The sequence below is a fragment of the Canis lupus genome, chromosome 36, assembly GCF_011100685.1.
Source record: "Canis lupus familiaris isolate Mischka breed German Shepherd chromosome 36, alternate assembly UU_Cfam_GSD_1.0, whole genome shotgun sequence".
Classification (NCBI taxonomy): domain Eukaryota; kingdom Metazoa; phylum Chordata; class Mammalia; order Carnivora; family Canidae; genus Canis; species Canis lupus.
In genome coordinates, this window is record NC_049257.1 from 697,593 (window position 1) to 717,903 (window position 20,311).

A 20,311-nucleotide genomic window follows, 5' to 3' on the forward strand; every position below is an offset into this window, starting at 1 on the left:
CTACCTCTTTTTGAAAAAGGTGTGACAGTAGGCATATGGCAATAGTACCCAGTGCTTCTGCCTTATTCCATATCATGTAGAAGCTGGCAGACTGACAGTGCCCTGAAGTAGAAGTCTAAGATGGCTCTCCAAGACTCCAAGCCCCTGGTATGCACACACCTTCTCCCAGTTAGGCAACCAAGCACTGATCTAGGTCTTGCTGTAAAGAGATTTTGTATATGTAATTCATATTCCAAAAAATCAGTTGATTTTAAGATAGGGTGACTATCTGAGCAGAGTCAATCATGTGAGCCTTAAAGGCAATTTTCTCAGGCTGGTGACAGAAGGGGAAGTCAGACATGTAAAGTACCAGAACAATTTGATGTACTGTTCCTGCCCCTTGGCAAGGAATGTGAGCCCTGTTGACAAGCTGAATGTGGCACCGGATAACATTCAACAAGGAAACAGGGGATTTTAGTCCTAAAACCACAAGGAACTAAACTCTGCCAATGACCTGAATGAGTCTGGCAGTGGACTGTTCCCCCAGAGCCTCCACATAAGAACTCAGCCCAGGTAACACTTGGATTTCAGTCTGGTGAAACCCTGAACCTACAGAACCATGAGCTAATAAATGGGAATTGTCTGCAACTACTAGGTTCATCAAAACTTGTTAATCAGTTATAGAAAACTGATACAGATGGCCTCTGAGAGGATATCTAGAGATGCAAACCTTACGGAGGTAGGGCATTCTCTTTCAAGTTACAGTATATATTTTGAAACAGTGGCTAATATATGGTATTGTTCCCAACAAGTAGAATAATTGGGCCTTGGAACAGAGAAATAAAAGTAGGAATGAACTATCTCACTTCACTTTATACTATTTATACTTTATACTATTGTCATTTCCACAGCTTTAGGTTGTCTTGGACCAGAGTTCTTGGTTCAAGGCATGGGATGATGGGACTTCCATCAGATTCCACTAACCTAAATTCTGGTGGCCACCTGGTAGTTTACAGATGCCTCCTACCAGTAGACCTGCTGATAAAGAAAGAAATTACTAGCAAGAAGAATTGAGTCTGATTTTCTTTTTTTATATAAATGTTTTATTTATTTATTAATGAGAGACCGAGAGAAAGAGGCAGAGACATAGGCAGAGAGAGAAGCAGGCTCCATGCGAGGAGCCCAATGCAGGACTTGATCCCAGGACCCCGGGATCATGCCCTGAGCTGAAGGCAGACGGTCAACTGCTGAGCCACCCAGGCATCCTGAATCTGATTTGCATGAGAAGATACGGCTGCTTTTATATAATGGAGTTAGATATGCTTATGCCTGAAACGTAGGGGATTCACTGGGTCTTTTTTCTCTTATTCCTGGTAATAGCCACGATTTGGCAGTTGCAACAGCCGTAGCCTGACAGTGACCACAGGTTCAGGCCCCTAAGGATTGATGGTAATGATGACCCAGGAGGCTCTTCACCCAGTGGTTCTTAATGAATGTGGGGGTAGGCCCCCCAGCTCCTGCTCCAGGAATCTTTGGGAATATCTGGAAAAGACATTTTTGTGATCACAACTTGGGAAAAGGTGTGTTACTGGCATTAGTCAGTTAAGGCCTGGGCTTAACCTCCTACAATGGACAAAACATCCCCAGAGCAAAGAATTATCTGTCCCAAATATTAATAAGTGCTTGGGGCTGACTTAGAGCAACAGAAATGCAGACCAAAATAAAAAGGAATACGGAAGCAGTGATAGAGGAAGGAAATGATAATATATCGGTTTTAGCTTGGGATCAATTATGTTACTGTTGTATGTCTCTATGTACGGAAAGAATATAACAAGCCGTTTTCTTGGGATTAAGTAAGAGATGAATGGATAAGACTGATATAAAAGTTGCACTTGCCTTTAGCTCCCAGTGTTTCATCTCTAATTCTTTGGTGCTTAACATATCCGGGCACCCACGGGTGACTTCCCATCACCAATGTCTATGCTTCTTTGCCTGAATGCTCGTTCGCTCACTCTCTGTCCATCTAGCCTGCTCCACCAGAAAGAATAGTGCACCATAATGCCAGAGAATCAATGCCTACAGCATCCATCCTTAAAGGAACAGCCTCAGAAAATGAGTTGCTACTTGCTAGACCTGGAATCTTGGGCCTTCAGCAGGATACCTTGAAGGACATCTTATGGTCTACACTGGCTTTTGGAATTCCCTATGGAATTCACCCCCACTTGCTTATAGTGGCAGCTTGCTCGATAATGCACTATGTATGACTTCCTCGCTTTTTCTATCTTATATCCTCAGTCTCCTACTGGTATTTTTTTTTTTTTTTTTTGACATTACGTGTCCCATAAGCTCTTTGTATTTGGATCTTTATCTGCTTCATCTGCTTGATGAAGGAAGGTCTGCTTCCGAGGAAACCCAAAATGAGACAAACTTTTGGATATTTTTTTTTCCAGGAAATGACACTACCTGTTATTTTATTTATGTTTATTTTTTAAATTTTTAAAAAGATTTCTTTATTTGAGAGAGAGAGAGAGGAGAGGGGGAAGGGGCACGGAGAGGGAGAGAAGAATCTCAAGGCGACTTCTTGCTGAGCTTGGAGCATGAGGCAGGGCTGGGTCTCCTGAGCCTGAGATCACTGACCGGAGCCAAATTGAAGAGGCTTAACTGAGCCACTCAGGGGTCCCGTAGAAAGCCGTGATAGCTGCTTGGTGACAAATGGGCAGTTGGGAGGGTGAGCAATAGTGTCAGCAGGGGGACTGGATAGGAGGGGGCGCTTGCACCCAGGTAGCACGGGGTAGGCTGGAAGCGGCGGGTCACACGCGGACCTGGGGGGGGGGGGGGAGGCTCCGGCAGGAGTAACTGGATGCATCCTGGAAACCGGAGGCGGGCGGTGCTGGGGGGGCGAGCCGACAGCCGGGGCGCGGAGAAGAAAAAGGTCTTTTTTCGCTTGTGAGTGTGGATGCTGGAGAGACGGTGAAGGCAGCTCCGATGGGCCGCGCTCACCCCCGTTCCCGGCCCCGCTGTCCTCCGCGGCCCCCCGAGTCCCGCAGCGCCCCCTGCCCGGCGCCCTGGGGCGCCGCCTCCCTCGCGCCGCCCGCAGGACCCCAGGGCCCCACCCTCAGCCCCGGCCCGCGCAGGCCCCGAGCCTCCGCCGCAGGTCGCCGCGTCCTCTCCCTGACGGCCCCGCGCCCCAGCGCCTGCCCTGCGGCCCCAGCCCCGCCAACTGTCCCCCCGGCCGTCCCCCCCGACCGTCCCCCCACCCCGGCCGTCCCCCCGGCAGTCCCTCCAGACCGTCCCCCCCCACCCCGGCCGTTCCCCCCGGCCGTCCCCCCACCCCGGCCGTCCCCCCCTAGCCGTCCCCCCCTAGCCGTCCCCCCCACCCCGGCCGTCCCCCCGGCCGTACCCCCCCGACCGTCCCCCCCACCCCGACCGTCCCCCCACCCCGGCCGTCCCCCCCACCGTCCCCCACACCCCGGCCGCCCCCCCGGCCATACCCCCCGACCGTCCCCCCCACCCCGGCCGTCCCCCCCTAGCCGTCCCCCCCACCCCGGCCGTCCCCCCGGCCGTACCCCCCGGCCGTCCCCCCCACCCCGACCGTCCCCCCACCCCGGCCGCCCCCCCTAGCCGTCCCCCCCCACCCCGGCCGTCCCCCCGGTCGTCCCCCCCACCCCGGCCGTCCCCCCCACCGTCCCCCACACCCCGGCCGCCCCCCCCGGCCATACCCCCCGACCGTCCCCCCCACCCCGGCCGTCCCCCCCCACCGTCCCCCACACCCTGGCCGCCCCCCCGGCCGTGCCCCCCGACCGTCCCCCCTACCCCGGCCGTCCCCCCGGCCGTACCCCCCGACCGTCCCCCCCACCCCGGCCGTCCCCCCCCACCGTCCCCCACACCCTGGCCGCCCCCCCGGCCGTGCCCCCCCGACCGTCCCCCCCACCTCGGCCGTCCCCCCCTAGCCGTCCCCCCACCCCGGCCGTGCCCCCCGACCGTCCCCCCCACCCCGGCCGTCCCCCCGGCCGTCCTCCCCGACCGTCCCCCCCACCCCGACCGTCCCCCCCTAGCCGTCCCCCCCCACCCCGGCCGTCCCCCCGGCCGTGCCCCCCGACCGTCCCCCCCACCCCGGCCGTCCCCCCGGCCGTACCCCCCGACCGTCCCCCCACCCCGACCGTCCCCCCGGCCGTCCCCCCACCTCGGCCGTCCCCCCCTAGCCGTCCCCCACACCCCGGCCGCCCCCCCTAGCCGTCCCCCCCACCCCGGCCGTTCCCCCCGGCCGTCCCCCCCACCCCGGCCTGCCCCCCCCCCCCCCCGGGCTGAGGGTCTCAGCGAGGGGACCGCGACGCAGCAGCCCTCCCCGGTGTGCCCCTCCGGAGTCAGGGCCGCGGAGTCCACAGCAGGTGCCCTGACCTGTCGCCTACCCGGCTGCGGGCACAGACCCCCCAGACGTGCGGCCGAGTCAGCAGGCGGCCCGGGAGCCCCGCGGGTTCCTTACAAGGTGCAGAGGCCCCGAAGCCCGGCGCCGGGGCCGCCCCCGTGAGGAGCTGAGGGGCTGGGACCCGAGCACCCTGAGCGCAGCTCGAGCCCCTGGGTCAGAGGGGAGCGCCCCGCCTGGGGGTGACCACCCGCCCCCCTGCTCTGCCCAGCCCCTCTACCGGCTGGATGAGGCCCATCCACACCTGGGGGGCAATCCCCGTACTCAGCCCATTTCAAAGTTAATCTCCTCCAAAGCCAATCCTACACAAACACCCAGAACAATGTTGGCCAACTATCGGGGCGCTCCATGGCCCAGTCAAATTGACAGATAAAAATGACCATCATACCTCCATTTATTCACTTCTTTTAAGTTTTTAAGAATTTTATAGTTCTATTTCTGCGCTCAAGTTACACATTTCTACTTAATTATGAAATATTTTATACTTTGCTGTTTGTATGCAGGGGGTGACTTTCCAATATGCTTTCTAGCTAGTTATTGCTGGAATAAAAGGAAATTTTATTTCTATTTTCATTTTAAGCAATTATTTTTTCCTGAGGTTAATGAAAGAAGAGAATTATATATTTGGGGGGATAATCATTGCAGGTGTTTCCAACAGAGTACATATTAAAAGCCTACGCTAGCATAAATTGAACCTACCTATACCATCAAGAACAACCTACAACAACCTAACTATCTGGGCAAATGTCTGTATCATAATGTGTATTTACTGGGAAAAACTGGGAAAGGCAGAGTGGAGACTATTAAGACAAGAAATCTCACAGCAGACGTTGCTAAAAAAGGCAAGAACTGCTTAAAAATACTATTTATAGAGAATTACAAGTGTTATCGATGATGTGATCTGTAAAGGTATAAAAGAAATTTCATTTTTTCAGTATGGGAGTCTGGATAGGTCAATTTCGTCATCGAAAGAAGTTTGGAAACAAATGGAGTTTTTAATGGGACTTAAGTTTTTCAGGGAATGAGGTATGTAGCTGATAAAGGTCTTTATTTTGATTCAAATGGTTTATGCGGGGACTGTGATTAGCAGAAAATCAAAGCCTGGGGTTTCAGTTAAAGGCAGAGTTGATTGTTTGCTAACAGATTTCGATGTGAGTCAATGTTACTGACCATACCCTGTCGCATTTCTTCATTTCCACCAACGTCAGAATGAGGGAGTTAAATTGAGCTCACGCAGAATTTATATTCTACGTTCGGCAGAGGGGAATTTGCAATCTAAGGGCAACTTCGTAATGTGTTTTGGGAACCTATCTATGACTTTCTTTAGAACAGGGATAGGCCAACATTTTTTGTGAAGTGTCAGATAGTAAATATCTTAGGCTCTGTGGGCCCCACAGTCTCTGTCACAGTCCCTCATGGACTCTCTGTAGGACAAAACAGCCTTGGACAAGAGGGAACAAATGGCTGTGACTAGGTTCCAACACAACTCTGTTCACACAGCGGACGGCAGGCCAGATTTGGGCCATGGGTTGTAGTTTACCAAACCCCGCTTTACAAGATCAGAAGCAGAGACTGTAAAATCAATTTTCCAAGGAGAAACATTTTGGGGGGATTTCATTTAGCAGCTCCCACAATACGACGGGAGCCCAAGGGTTCCTGTGCAGGGAACCCTTCTACTCCATCCCCTTCTGGGGATCCTGTCGGGTGGCTACACCCTTTAGGCTTCAGAGTGACCATGCTGAGAAGCGGTGTAGGATTTCTAAGCCATGTTACTGATGGAAGTTGTTGAATCTTCTGATGGAATCCTTTAGTTCGTTTTTAAACACATTCAAGTGTGTTTTCATTATAATAAAAAGGTTCATATACTGGCCCGCACATCCTCATCCCCTTGCGAGGGCGGTTGCATCCCCTGTAGCTCCCGTTAATTAGGTGGCGGTATTTTTGGTTTTAAAGTTGCCCTTTCCGGATCGGCGGGTTGTGCTTTATCCGAGGGAAGCCCAGTCACAGGCTGCCCACTCTTCTAGAATGTAGTTGGTTGTTCTAGAATGTAGTGCTAAAACGGGACCGACCAGGGAGAGCAAACTGGGCCGCTCCCAGAGGTCAGGCGGGAAACGTGGGCCTGGAAAGGTCCCGCGGCGAGCACTGTCCCCGCGACCAGCTGCCTCCAGGCCCGGGGCGGGGGAGGGAGGGGAGGGGGCGCAGGGCCTCCGCCGGGGCGGGGGGCGCAGGGGCTCCGCTGTGCAGGGCTGGTTACATTGGGAGAGCCTCTGGGTTGGATGGTTGGTTGATTGGTTGGTTGGTTGGTTGGTTGGTTGGTTGGTTGCAAGAGATGACAAGACATTGATATATATTTTTTCCTTTCGGTAAAGATTTCTCAATTTTTAAATGTTCAGAATTAATCATTGAAGATCTGCGGGGGGGGGGCGGGGGGCGGCCAATGTACGCGCTTGAGACAAAACAGATCCGAATGCTTAAAATGAACTTTGAGCCATAATTTACAACTTCTGCGGCAGAGGGCAGGTTTCTTTTTGAAGAACTTCGATTTGAAAGACAAAGAGGCATACACAGGCTCTGTAAGAGGCAGAATAGGCGAAGATAATCGGACAGAAGACGAGACAGAGTCGGAGCTACGGCAAAATGAAGTCATCCATACCTAGAACATAGTCTGTGCCTAGTAAATATTTGCTTTTCAGATTGGATAAATTGAATAAATAAATCTTCCAGTTAAATATTTGAACTACCATAAAGTATGAGTAAGCAGAGTAGGTTGGCAGTAAATCAGTTGAGAGCAAAGCAGAAAAGACATACAAAGGAAAGTAGAAACTCAGATGAAGATTATTTAGACCATGAGCGAGAAGGGGGAAGAATGTGGTCCCTCGAGTTCCTTTTTGCATTCTAGTTCTAGACCTTTGTCACCTATAAGCTCATAATCATGTCTTCTTATCCTTAGCTAGCCTGAGTAGACTTCTTTTCTGCTAATTAAGAGAATCTTAACCAAGCATATAACATCACTGAATAATCTAGTTGTTGCAGAGTCAGTGACTACAGGGACATGACGGTCAGTCTTACCTGTGGGGTCCCAAGGAAACTCACATACAAAATATATACAATTCCAAAATATAAGAATTGTTTTATCATTCAATGATGTTCATTGTTGTCAGTTAATTTGAGATTATAAAGGTCATTACCTATCATTCAAAGGCTCTGATGCAATCTTTGCTGCAAGTGATTCTTTGAGCAATTGGAAAGTACTTTGGGATGCCTGGGTGGTTCCATGGTTGAGCACCTTCAGCTCAGGGCGTGATCCCAGGGTCCTGGGATCGAGTCCCACATCAGGCTCCCCAGAGGGAGCCTGCTCTCTCTCATCTATGTCTCTGCCTTTCTCTTTGTGTCTCTCGTGAATAAATAAATAAAATCTTTAAAAAAAAATTGGAAAGTAATTCAAAGAATAAAGTTCTAAAAAAGTTATAATTTAGTGAATGGGGTTTGGGTTGTATGCTATACAAAATAAATATAGTTTCTGGTAAACTGGGATCTTGAAGTTTTTCCCATTTAAAATTATACTTTTTTTTACATTGAAATTTCATAAATCGGAATCTTGCTTTTCAAAATTCATAAATGTTTGTTAAAGCCAATGAGTCTATGCTTCATGATATAAAAGAATAAAGTTTATCCACCTACCACATATATTTACATGATTATTTTAGTGCTCTCTTTGATGGCATATTAAAATATTTTAAACGAAAATCTTATGAACAAGTTTTAGATTTATGAAAACCAACCTATTAACTCTTAGGTTTGGATGGGTAATGAGGCCACTTGCCCACACAGCTTGAGGCAGTTTGGCCACTCTAAAATTTATTATTAGGTTAATCTGCTTTAAGTAACACATGTCCATTTTAGCCATGCCTCTTTTCAGAGTAGTGAACTTAGCAGGAGCATTGAATTTGCCTATTGTACTCAATAAAATTAAGCAATATGGACTGATCATTTCTACTGATCCTGGGGTAAGATAAAGGAATTTTAAAGATTTTAATCCTAGATTTTCTTTTCCATTTGGCAAATATCTAATGATATCTGAAAACAACATGCTACTTTAGGTATGGCTTCAATAGCTGGATTCAAAAAAAGGTAAAATAACACATGGAGAATTTATTGACGTGACAAGGAAAAATATTATAATTAATTATCTAAACCATTTTGCAGTATTTCTGAACTTAAAGTCCATATATTACTCATAATTTGTGGCTTCATTGGATGCTGAACTTTCCTGAACTGTTTTGGAGTATTTATTATTTTTTTTATCATTGATAAATTTATTTTTTATCATTGGTAACATTAGACCCTAGAAAATCTGGGCCTATGCTAGACTGCCTCTCTTTTATAAACCACTAATGAAGTCATTGTGGTTCATGAACTAAAAAATAATTTCAAAATGGGGAGTAAACAAAACACTATCTTAAATGTTCTGGTAAATATACTGTAACAATCATGACAAAAGAACATTATAACCAGTTAAATGACCACCAGAGGATGACAAAATAATGGGGAGAACCTAACTTAAAACATTTCTTTTAGAAAGTGGTGGGAGGGGATCCCTGGGTGGCGCAGCGGTTTGGCGCCTGCCTTTGGCCCAGGGCGCGATCCTGGAGACCCGGGATCGAATCCCACGTTGGGCTCCCGGTGCATGGAGCCTGCTTCTGTCTCTGCCTCTCTCTCTCTGTGTGTCTGTGACTATCATAAATAAAAATTAAAAGAAAAAAAAGAAAGTGGTGGGAATTGGGACGCCTGGGTGGCTCAATGTTTGAGCGTCTGCCTTTGGCTCAGAGTGTGATCCTGATCCAGGGATCGAGTCCCACATCGGGCTACCTGTGAGGAGCCTGCTTTTCCTTCTATGTCTCTGTGTCTCCCATGAATTAAAAAAAAAAAAAAAAAAAGGAAGTGGTGGGAATCAAGAACAGGGGAAGGTTCTCCTGGTAGGTGATTATACTTATTTTCTCTACTGCCAGTTAATGTTATTGGCACATAGTAGCTATTATTTGTTTATTTTTAAAGATTTATTTATTTATTAGAAAGAGAGGAAGAGTGTGTCTTTGAGAGCAGGGGAAGGAGCAGAAGGAGACAGAGAAGGGAGAGAATCTCAGACAGACTCCCTGCTGAGCATGGAACTCCATGTGAGGCTCTATCTCAGGAGCCTGAGATGAGGGCCTGAGCTGAGACCAAGAGTTGGATGCTTACCAAACTAAGCCACCATGTGCCCCTCTATTAGTTGCTTATCAACTTGCATTTTTCTATGTAAATTTGCCCCAATACATTGAGGAACTTTGATTATAAATGGAAAAATAAACACACAAATGAACAAATAATTTAATATAAATCCACTGGCAATAGCATTTCATTGAACTGTTCTGGATAGATTATTTTTCTGAATTTTTGAAATGTTTGGTACTGTGTTGTTATTATCCTAAGAGTAAAAAAAATATTATTTTTTATTTTTATTTTTTTAAAGATTTTATGTATTTATTTATGAGAGAGAGGCAGAGACATAGGGAGAGAAAAGCAGGCTCCCTGTGGGGAGCCTGATGCAGGACTCCATCCAAGGACCTCGGAATCATGGTCATGACCTGAGCCAAAGACAGATGCTCTACCACTGAGCCACCCAGGTACCCCTATCCTAGTTTTCTTACACGTAAATTTACTTTTACAATAGAAACTACATTTTAAGGAACAAAAATAGGAATAAACAATATTATGTGAGAATGATTGGCCTTGAGAACATATTTGTGAATTGGGTCATTCTATATAATTTGTGTACTAAAACAACAGCTTTCCTAGCAGCAATAATCTGATCACCATGTTGAAAAGGAGAAAATGTTAACTAATGAAACACAAAATTCTAAGCTCCCAGTTAAAGATATGGTTTCTGTATGCATCAAGATCCAAACAGGAAGAAAATAAAAATTAAAAAAAAATGGTGCATGCAATAGGGTAATTTGAGGAATGCTTGCTTAATAAAAGGCAGCGCCACAGGTAAACCATAGGTATAATGAAATATCCTGAGGCTCTGTAACAATTGCTTTAACAGCGATGTCTTGAAGACTGACTGGCAGAAAATACAACCTTAAACAAGAAATAGAGTCAGCCCAGAATTACCCTGGAAGAAGCAGTGGGGGGACTATATACCCTGACCTCACTCTCCTGCTTCCCTCTAAGCTGTTGATAGTGTTGCCCATTGGATGAAGTCAACCGGACACCCGGTGCAGAGCTCATCTCACCGCCCTGAGATCCCTGAGATCGTGACCTGAGCAAAAATCAAGTCTGCTCCTCAAACACCCGAGCCACCCAGGTGCCCCGCGGGCCATAGCACAGGATGCAGAAGGACGGAGAATGCAATTCAAAAGGTAAATAAAGGTATTCAGTATAGATTCTGATCTTAGATTTTCTCAAGACTTCTTTTGTGTGTAACCTTGGAAACTTAACCTTTCTACATCTGATAATTCTTATTTTTTATTTTTTTTTTAAAGATTTTGTTGTGCCCAAGATCTCGAATCCGAGAAACCACCGAGGGGCCCGGCCCCGATGCAACCACACGAGGGTTGATTTACAAGCTCGAGCGTGGGTCCAAGTGCACCCGACAGAGCGGAGCAGGGACTGGGACCCCGAGGGGGGTTTCAGCTTAGTTTTAAGGGATGGTCTCGGGGACCTCCAGAAGGGCTGGAGCAATTCCTCAAGTTCTGTTTACATTTTGATATGGGGCATTCAAGGGCATTGAGCTCTGTTCTCATTCTAATAGGGGCTTCCAGCCCTTGGCTTGGGCTCAGTTTTGATTCTATTGTGGGGCTTTCTAGGACATTAAGCTGTAAACTTTTGTTTTTTTCCTGTAACTGAAGCAATGTAAATTTCAGCTCTTCTTCACAGGGGTCTGGGATGCCTGGACGTGTGCTAACGCTGAACTTAAAGTGGAATGGCCTTAATTTTCTCGGCCTCCACAGATTTTACTTATTTATTCATGAGAGGCAGAGAGAGGCAGAGACACAGGCAGAGGGAGAAGCAGGCTCCATGCGGGAGCCCGACGTGAGGCTCGATCCTGGGACTTCGGGATCAGGCCCGGAGCCGAAGGCAGAAGCTCAGCCACTGAGCCACTCAGGCCTCCGGATAATTCTTATCTTTAAAATAATATCCCTTACAATTCTAAACTGGCCATGATTCTCTGAAAACAACTTCAGAATCAGAAAACAACTTCAACTGTCCTTAAATGTGCAGGGCTTTATACTACTAAATGAAATGTATTTTAAAGTCTCATAACAATTTAAAGGTTTACTTTCAATTACTTCTAATTTTTAGGTGGTTTTATGACACTATTACTTACTCTTGGCAATTAACCTTTTAAGTACAAAGGCTCTACAGTAAAAACTTTAGCTATTTAATATTTTCCTTCCTATGAAATAATTCTTTTGAGCCTCTCTGCTATAATTCATTTTGTTTTATACATGAAAATTTTGACCTTTAAAATATATATAGGGCAGCTCTGGTGGCTCAGCGGTTTAGCGCTGCCTTCAGCCCAGGGCCTGATCCTGGAGATCCAGGATCGAGTCCCACGTCGGGCTCCCTGCATGGAGCCTGCTTCTCCCTCTGCCTGTGTCTCTGCCTCTCTCTGTGTGTCTCTCATGAATAAATAAATAAAATCTTAAAAAAATAAAAATAAATAAAATAAAATAAAATATATATAGATATTTAATTTAAAATAATCTGTTCTTTTGTAATATTAAAACATAAAATACCAGCATAATTCTAATTTATTTCTAGATACTTTTACTTAGCATGGGAAATTGTTTTCAAAAAATATGAATAATATTTATTGAGTCAAGATTTATTTTTATTTTTATTTTTGAGTCAAGGAGATTTTGAATTAGATATTTATACATATTTCATTTAAATTTGCACACTTCCTCATATTATATAAATATTAGAGACTGATTTTACAGAAGAGGAAACTGAGGAGTAGAAAATATGAAGTCCTAGGTTACATAGGTAATAAATGGTCAGGTCAGGATTTGAGCACATATCTATCTCATCCCAAACTGAGACATTTCCTGAAATATACAACATGGTATTTATACTCTCCCCCACTTTCTCTAATAATTTTTTACTACACAGTAATCGCCTGTGTTTTGAGAAAATCACATGAGCATCTGTGTTATGGTTAGATTTCAAGTTTGAAGCAGAACATCTGTAAATACAGAATTCTAATGAGGTTCTTGTTTAGTAAGTGGTCTGTGTCTATAACAATGTATTTTTGAGATCTAGAAAGTTGAAGTTAACACTCATAACAAAGTACACAAAAGATGGTGTTTACATTTATGATTTTCATTGTTGACATGTTTCAGGTTTAAAATTTAAGCTTGTTGATTCAAGGGAAGACAAATGAGGCAAGAATTGAAATCTTAGGGGATGTGCTTTCCTACACAAAAGAAAATACAGCAGATGTGGAAAAAGAGAGTGGAGATTTCGAGAGATTCTATTTCCAATAATGGTAAAATAGCTAGCTGTGGCACAACTTTGTCACTGGGAACAACCAGAAAAGATGGAAAAAAAAAAGCCCCAAATCTGACCTACAACATCAGAGAACTAGCAAGGTGGCCATGGTGAGAAGGAAGGGAAGTAAATAGAAATAAGCCTGACGTTCCTTATCCCTTTTCCTTTTAAAATTATTTGCCAATTCATATCATGCATAGCTAAAGGGCCAATAAGTTTTTTAAAAAGGAGCACTTAATGGATAAGGAACTGAGCAGATTTTTGACAGTCTTAGGGGCTGGTGAGACAAATATTGGAAATCAGGTAGTATCAAAGCGCAGATGTCCTAGAAAATACTCAAGATATACATTTAGGAACCTAGAACTATCACAACCTAAGAGGACGTGTAAACTGGAAATATACTCACTCTCACAAAGGACTGAAAAACAACTTCAAACCAACTTGATCCTAAACCAAATAGTCATCTTTTCTTACTCAGACTGCTTGCCATGAAGCAGAAATATGTATTTTATTTGTTTTGTTTTTCTGGAGAGATATTATATTAGCCAGAACCTCAGTTAATCTTGCATTTTTTTTAATATTAAAGACTGGCATATAATGAAAAATAAAAATATCAAGAATTCCAAAAGAAGGGCAAATGACAAAAAATATTTAAAAAAAAAGAAAAACATGGGATCCCTGGGTGGCACAGCGGTTTAGCGCCTGCCTTTGGGCCAGGGATAAATAAATAAAAATTAAAAAAAATTAAAAAATAGAAAAACAGTGTACCAGGTAATCCAAATATTGGAATAACCATACATGGACTTTAAATAACTGAGATTAGTGCCTGGATGACACACTCAGTTAAGCATTTGACTCTTTGTTTTGGTTCAGGTATTGAACTCAGGGTGGTAAGATCAAGCTCTGCATTAGAGTCTGCTTAGGACTCTCTCTCTCTCTCCCCCTCTGCCCCTACCCTCTGCTCGCTCTCTCTCTCTCTCTCTCTCTCTCTCTGAAATAAATAAATCTTTTTTTTTAAATTTTTTTATTTATTTATGATAGTCACACAGAGAGAGAGAGAGAGAAAGGCAGAGACACAGGCAGAGGGAGAAGCAGGCTCCATGCACCGGGAGCCTGATGTGGGATTCGATCCCAGGTCTCCAGGATCGTGCCCTGGGCCAAAGGCAGGTGCCAAACTGCTGCGCCACCCAGGGATCCCCTGAAATAAATAAATCTTTAAAAAAATAAAATAATTTAGATTAAAATGTCCAAGAAAATATATGACAGAATTGAAAAAGTCACCAAGAACTGAAATATATAAAATAGAATATATTGAACATTCTGGAACTGAAACAAAAATGAATAGCTTTAATTAAGGTTTTCATACATGTATTTAATAGCATATTAAGCATAGTGGAAAAGATGATTAGTGAACTGGAAAATATGTCAATAGGAAATAGCTATATTGAAGCTTAGAGTAAAAAGGATGGAAAATATATAAAAAGGGTTTATGAGACATGATAAAAAGACAAAAATTTGGTATTTTAGGGGTCTTCAGAAGGAGAGGAAAGAGAATGGGCAAAATAAATTTTGAATAAATAGTGGTGAATATTTTCCAAAATTATCAATAGATATTGCTATGGTTAATCTTGTGTGTCAACTTGACTAGGTTCCAGAGTTCCCCAAAATAGCCAATAATTAAAGTCAAATTGTATTCTGGATGTGTATCTGTAAGGGCATTCCTGGAGGTTATTAACATTTGAGTCAGTAGACTGAGTAAAGCAGATTGTCTCTCTAATGTAGGCAATCAATTAACGGCCTGAATAGAGCAAAAATGCTTAGTAAGAGGGATCTTCTGCCTGACTGCTTGAGCTAGAACCTTGGTCTTTTCTGGTTTTTAGACTGGGACTGAAACATTGGTTCTTTTTGGGTCTTGAATTGGCCAGCTTTCAGACTAGAACTTACACTACCAGTTCCCCTAGTTCTTGGGCCTTTGAACTTAGAGTGGAACTATACATTGTCTTTCCTGGGTCTCAGCTTGCCAACTACAAATCCTTGGACTACTCAGCCTTCAAATCACTACATGAGTCAAATCTATCACACACACACACACACACACATGCACACCCCGTGCATGCACAATACATACATCTTATTTGTTCTGTAGAATTCTTATTAATACAGATATTAAGCCACAAATCCAAGAAATTTCATTAAAACCCATTCAGGATAAATATAGAATATCATACTTGTACACCTCACTGTCAAATGATTATAAACCAAACACAAATCTTCAAAGCAGCCAGGGTGAAAGCATACTATTATCAAAGAAGAAACAAGATGGAGAACTGATTTTTCAACGGAAATAAATGAAAAGATAAAAGTGAAATGATATCTTTAAAGTACTGAGAAGAGGGAAGCCCAGGTGGCTCAGTGGTTTAGCGTTGTCGTTAGCCCAGGGTGTGATCCTGGAGACCAAGGATTGAGTCCCACGTTGGGCTCCTTGCATGGAGTCTGCTTTTCCCTCTAACTGTGTCTCTGCCTCTTTCTCTCTGTGTGTCTTTCATGAATAAATAAAATCTTAAAAAAAATAAAGTACTGAGAAGAATCATCAACCTACAGTTCTATATCCAGTAAAAACACCCTTCAAGAATAAAGGCAAAGTAAGTAAAGTCTCTGGACTAACAACACTTTAGAAAGTTTTTTTTTTCAACAAATAGGAACTAAAAAATACTAAAGAAAGTTCTTCAAACAGAAGCAAAATGATCCTTGTGAAAACATAGGACTACAGCAGTAAATTATGATGTATAAAAAAGATAAACACATGGAGAAATGTATAATTAACAAGTGAGTGAGAGTTTTAAAAATGAGGAAAATAACTGATTAATCAAAAAAGGAAAATGAAGGGATTACTAGAAAACATCTGTAGGGTGTTAGATTTAAAATTAAGCAAAAAATACATTAAATGCAAATATTTTAAATAATTTCATTTGAAGATCATGATAATTTTCATAACAAATTAATTCACAATTTTTATACAGAAATAAAACAAACACATATTAAAGAGTTTATTTAACTCATAGTCATGAGTAAACCTGGCATATATTATAGCCAATTGAAAAGAGAAACCCTAAGAACAGGTACATTTATAAATCAGGAATAATGAAATGAATATGTATACATGGACAAACTTTTTTTCCATAGGATAGGAGGGAACGCAATTGAATTTCCACCAAACCAGACATAATTTGCATATCTACAAATTTATAGGCTCAAAGATAATGAAGGGTTAGAATGATATAACATGGGTAGGTGTCCACGTTATGGCACTTTTCTCCTCAATAAAGACTTCTAGAATGAAAATAAAAACAAAACACAATTCATGCTCTTTGTAAGAGAAACATCTTAAATACAAGGATTCATGAAAGTTTAAAGTAGAGAATAGGAAAATATAATACATTTAAAAACTAATGAAAAATTCAGTGTAGTCAAATAATCATCAAAGATTTCATGATAAATCACATATTTCACAATGATAAAGGGATCCATTGGGATAGATTATTTATATTGCAATTATACATTTTAATGCATCTATTACTGCTTTCTCCTCAAATTGTATAGAAAAAATGGACAGATTTGAGTAAATAGACAAATATATAAGCATCATGAACTATTTTTTTTCATAAACTATTTTGAACACAAATTTTTAATAACTCATACAAGCAGGCAAAAAAATCAGTAATATAGAAGATTTGAATATCATCTTTAACAAGTATATGTGCTCTTATACATACACAACACACATAATATTGCACTCTAAAGTGAACAAGAAGTACATATGGAGTGTATACTAAAATCTCAACGAATTCCAGAAGAATGAAATCATACAGAATATGTTTTCTGATCATAGTGGAAATAAGCTGAAGATCAATGGCAAAAAGAACATGAGAATTCCTAGGTATTTGGAAATACAAGCAGGATACTTTTAAATAATCCAAGGGTAAAGACGTAATTATAATGAAAATTAGAAAATATTTTTAGCTAAGTGGTAATGAAAATAAGATACATGTCAAATTAGTGTTATCCAGTTAAACCAGCACTTATAGTAAAATGTATAGTATGCCTTAAGTTTGTTTCTCACAGAAGCACTTCTTAAATCAAGAATTTATTGGGAAATGCTCCAGAGATAAACTGATTAGGTAGTGGAGAAATCGGGTTGCTAAAATGTAAAAACCCAAGAAATGTGTGATTTCACCTAAAGACTCAGCCTGTCTGATCCTGTGGAGACCTCCCAAGGTAAAAGTGCACCTCATTGTGAGTCTTTTCTAGGAGCAAGAGAGCTAGCTTTTCAACCTCTGAATCAGTGTGTAACTGACTGTGGTCTGTTCCAGGAAGATGTAAATTCCTAGGTACTTCAAATTCTCCAAATAATCAAGGCTGCTCAAGTAATCCAAAGGCAATTTTCTGAGAAAGGTCTCAATGACAAGTCAGAAACTAGGTGATTTGGAGGCACTGATACAAGATAGCTGAGGAAATCTATTTAAATTCCCAGGCACTTAGAAATCTCCATATAGGTGAGGTAGTTTCAGTACCTGATGGTAATTCTCTGAAGAAGGTTATAGTACACATTAATAGCGACAAAGAACATAGAAACAGGGAGAAAAGGGCACAGCACTGGGGGTTACAAGAGGGTTTCAGCAAGTCTTCATGATGTCCATTATTGTTTTAAGCTGAAATTTAATCTTTAAGATTCCATCTCAAGAAGCCAGAAAAGTAAAAGAATGTTAAATACAAACAATGCAGAAATACAAAAATAATAAATATGAGAGTAGAAATTAATGACTAGAAGGCAAATATAAAACAGAGAAAACCAAAAAAGCCAAATGTTTCTTCTTAGAAAATACTAATGAAATTAATCTGGTAATATCTATCAAAATGTTAAAAGACACACAAAGTACCAAAATTAGGAATTTTAGAAAGGGTGAAAACCGCCACAGATCTTATGGGTAATAAAAACATATATTTCTTATATGAGAAAATAATGAAAAAATAATTATGCCATAAATATGAAAACTTAGGGAAATAAATTCTTAGGTCAAAAATAAACTAACCCCATGTGGAAATAATATGCAATAGAAAATAGGAGGTTTTTATAGTTACTGAAGTAATTGAATCTGTACTTCAAAACCTTTCCAAATAAATTGTAGGCCCAGATGGTTTAATTGGTAAATTCCACAATATATGTAAGGAAGATATTGTACTAAGATTACTAAGATGAAAACTCTTTCAGAGAGAATAGGAAAATTTATTTTCCAAGGCTAGCAAATCTTGACCCCAAAACCTGACCAGAACAGTATAAGAAAAGAAAATTACAGGTTCTCTCATATTAGTTTAGCTGTAATAATATTTAAATATAATATTAACAATCAAAGCCAATTAAACATGAAGGAATGCTATGTCAGAGCAAATTGGATATATTCCAGGAATGTATGATCCTTTTAACATTCAACAGTCAATGTAATTCACCACACTAACATACTAAGAAAGTAAAGACTATATTATCATCTCAATAGAGAAAAAGTATTTGAGAAAAGTTAAAATTCATTCATGATAAAACTAGGAATAGAAGAAACTAACTTAAACTGAAAAAGAGCATCACAGAATTATACAAAAAAAATCATAATAGTGAAATATCTAAAGCTTTCCCTTAGAGAATAGGAATAAGACTACAATGTCTGCTCTTAAACCTCAATAATGACCTGAATCTAATATTGTATTCTCACTGAGCAGTGAAATGACATAGGAAAAGGGAATACAAATAAAAATATTTGAATTCTGCTTCTAGCAAAATATATCAAACAATAGTTTTCAGGCAATCGTAAACCGTGATCTCTGAGAAAGGAGAAACTAACAAGGTGAGTCCCACCATTGCCACAGTTTATGACTTTAAGAATGCTGGGAGGGGTAGCCCTGGCAGATCACAGCAGTCTACCTGAGTTGAAGGAGCAGAACTGGGAGGTCAGGGAGGCAGAGGTTAAGTTTACAAGGTAAAGATCTGGAGAGGACAGAGCTTCACAGAGAACTCTAGAGATCAGCAATGGCCTCTTGAATATTCAGCAGAAAATTGATGAGTATATGTGAATAAGAAACTACCTGAGGCCAGCCCCAGCAGAGAGAGCATATCCTTGGAGTTAACGGAGGTCTGAGAATAGTTTCTGTTCCTACTAGTAGGATACAGATAGAATAATCAGAAAGGTATCATCTCAGTGATGGTGGAAAAAAAGCCCTAAGTAAAAGCTGCCTGGTCCTGCCTAACAAAGCTCAAAACCTAGCCTTAAACAAATCAAACCATTTACCGAAGGAATGAGCTGTTTTTTCAGAACAAAGCCTGTAGATATTTATAGAAATACAAACATTTCCAGCAGTCTGAAAATTCGCTGTGTTTGTCAACCAACCAAAAATTACCAGGAAAGAAGCAGGAAAATATGGTTCAGAAGGTGGCAAAAAAAATCAGCCAGTAGGAACAGATGTGGAAAACACATGTATGGTAATTAGTAGACACGGGCACTGAAAAAATTCCTGAGATGAGAAATGTGTAGGATGAGATTAAATGCAGATAAGACATTGTAGAAGAAAGGTTAGTAAACTTGTAGAATAATAACCAAAACTGAATTAATGATACAGGAGATATTAAAAAAAGAAGAAAAAGAAAAAGAAAGAACATTAGGATCTGTGGGACATTTTCAAGAAGCCTTGGTATAACTAGAGACCCTAATTAAGTTTGGAGAGAAGTAATAGAGAAAATGTTAATGACAGATTAACCAAATTTTATGGAAACTACACACTCATAGTTCTAAGAATCTCAACAATCCCAAGCATAAGAAACAAGAAAACCACCTGTGGATTATCATAATTGAATTACTTAAAATAACTAATAAAGAAAATCTGAGAATTAGCAAGAGAAACAAGACATAATTTTTAGAAGATAAAAATGAGAATATAATTCTTGGAAAAAATTCAAACTGTAAGAGAGTGCCGCAGTACCTTTAAAATACTGAAAGAAAAACACAATCTCGAAATCTATATCCTCATCATATATAAGGAAGCGTATCTTTGAAAGTAGCTAAAATAAGGAATATTAAGGACAGAATAGGTGAAAGAATTGGTTGCCAGCACATCTCCACTATAGCAAAAGGCAATGAAATTCTTTAAGCAGAAGGAAAATGATGCCAGGTAAAAATCTGCATCTACACAAATGAATGAGAAGCATCAAATTTGTGAATACCTAGATAAATATAAAATACCATTTTTCTTAGTTTAAAAATCTATTTTTAAGATAAGGAATTATTTAAAGCAAAAGTAATAACAATACCTTGGGACATTTTAACATATGAA

The 20,311-nt window shown here is 41.6% G+C and overlaps 1 protein-coding gene across 1 annotated transcript in view; it reads left to right on the top strand.

Annotated features, from left to right (window-relative positions):
- Positions 1-7,354: 7,354 nt before the first annotated feature.
- GALNT13 (polypeptide N-acetylgalactosaminyltransferase 13) overlaps positions 7,355-20,311 on the top strand; it is a 576,595-nt gene continuing 563,638 nt past the window's right edge. Inside the window, exons 1-2 of the mRNA XM_038584527.1 lie at positions 7,355-7,460; positions 10,616-10,803. The gene's annotated coding sequence lies outside the window, so the exon portion shown is untranslated. The remainder of the gene's footprint in view (positions 7,461-10,615; positions 10,804-20,311) is intronic.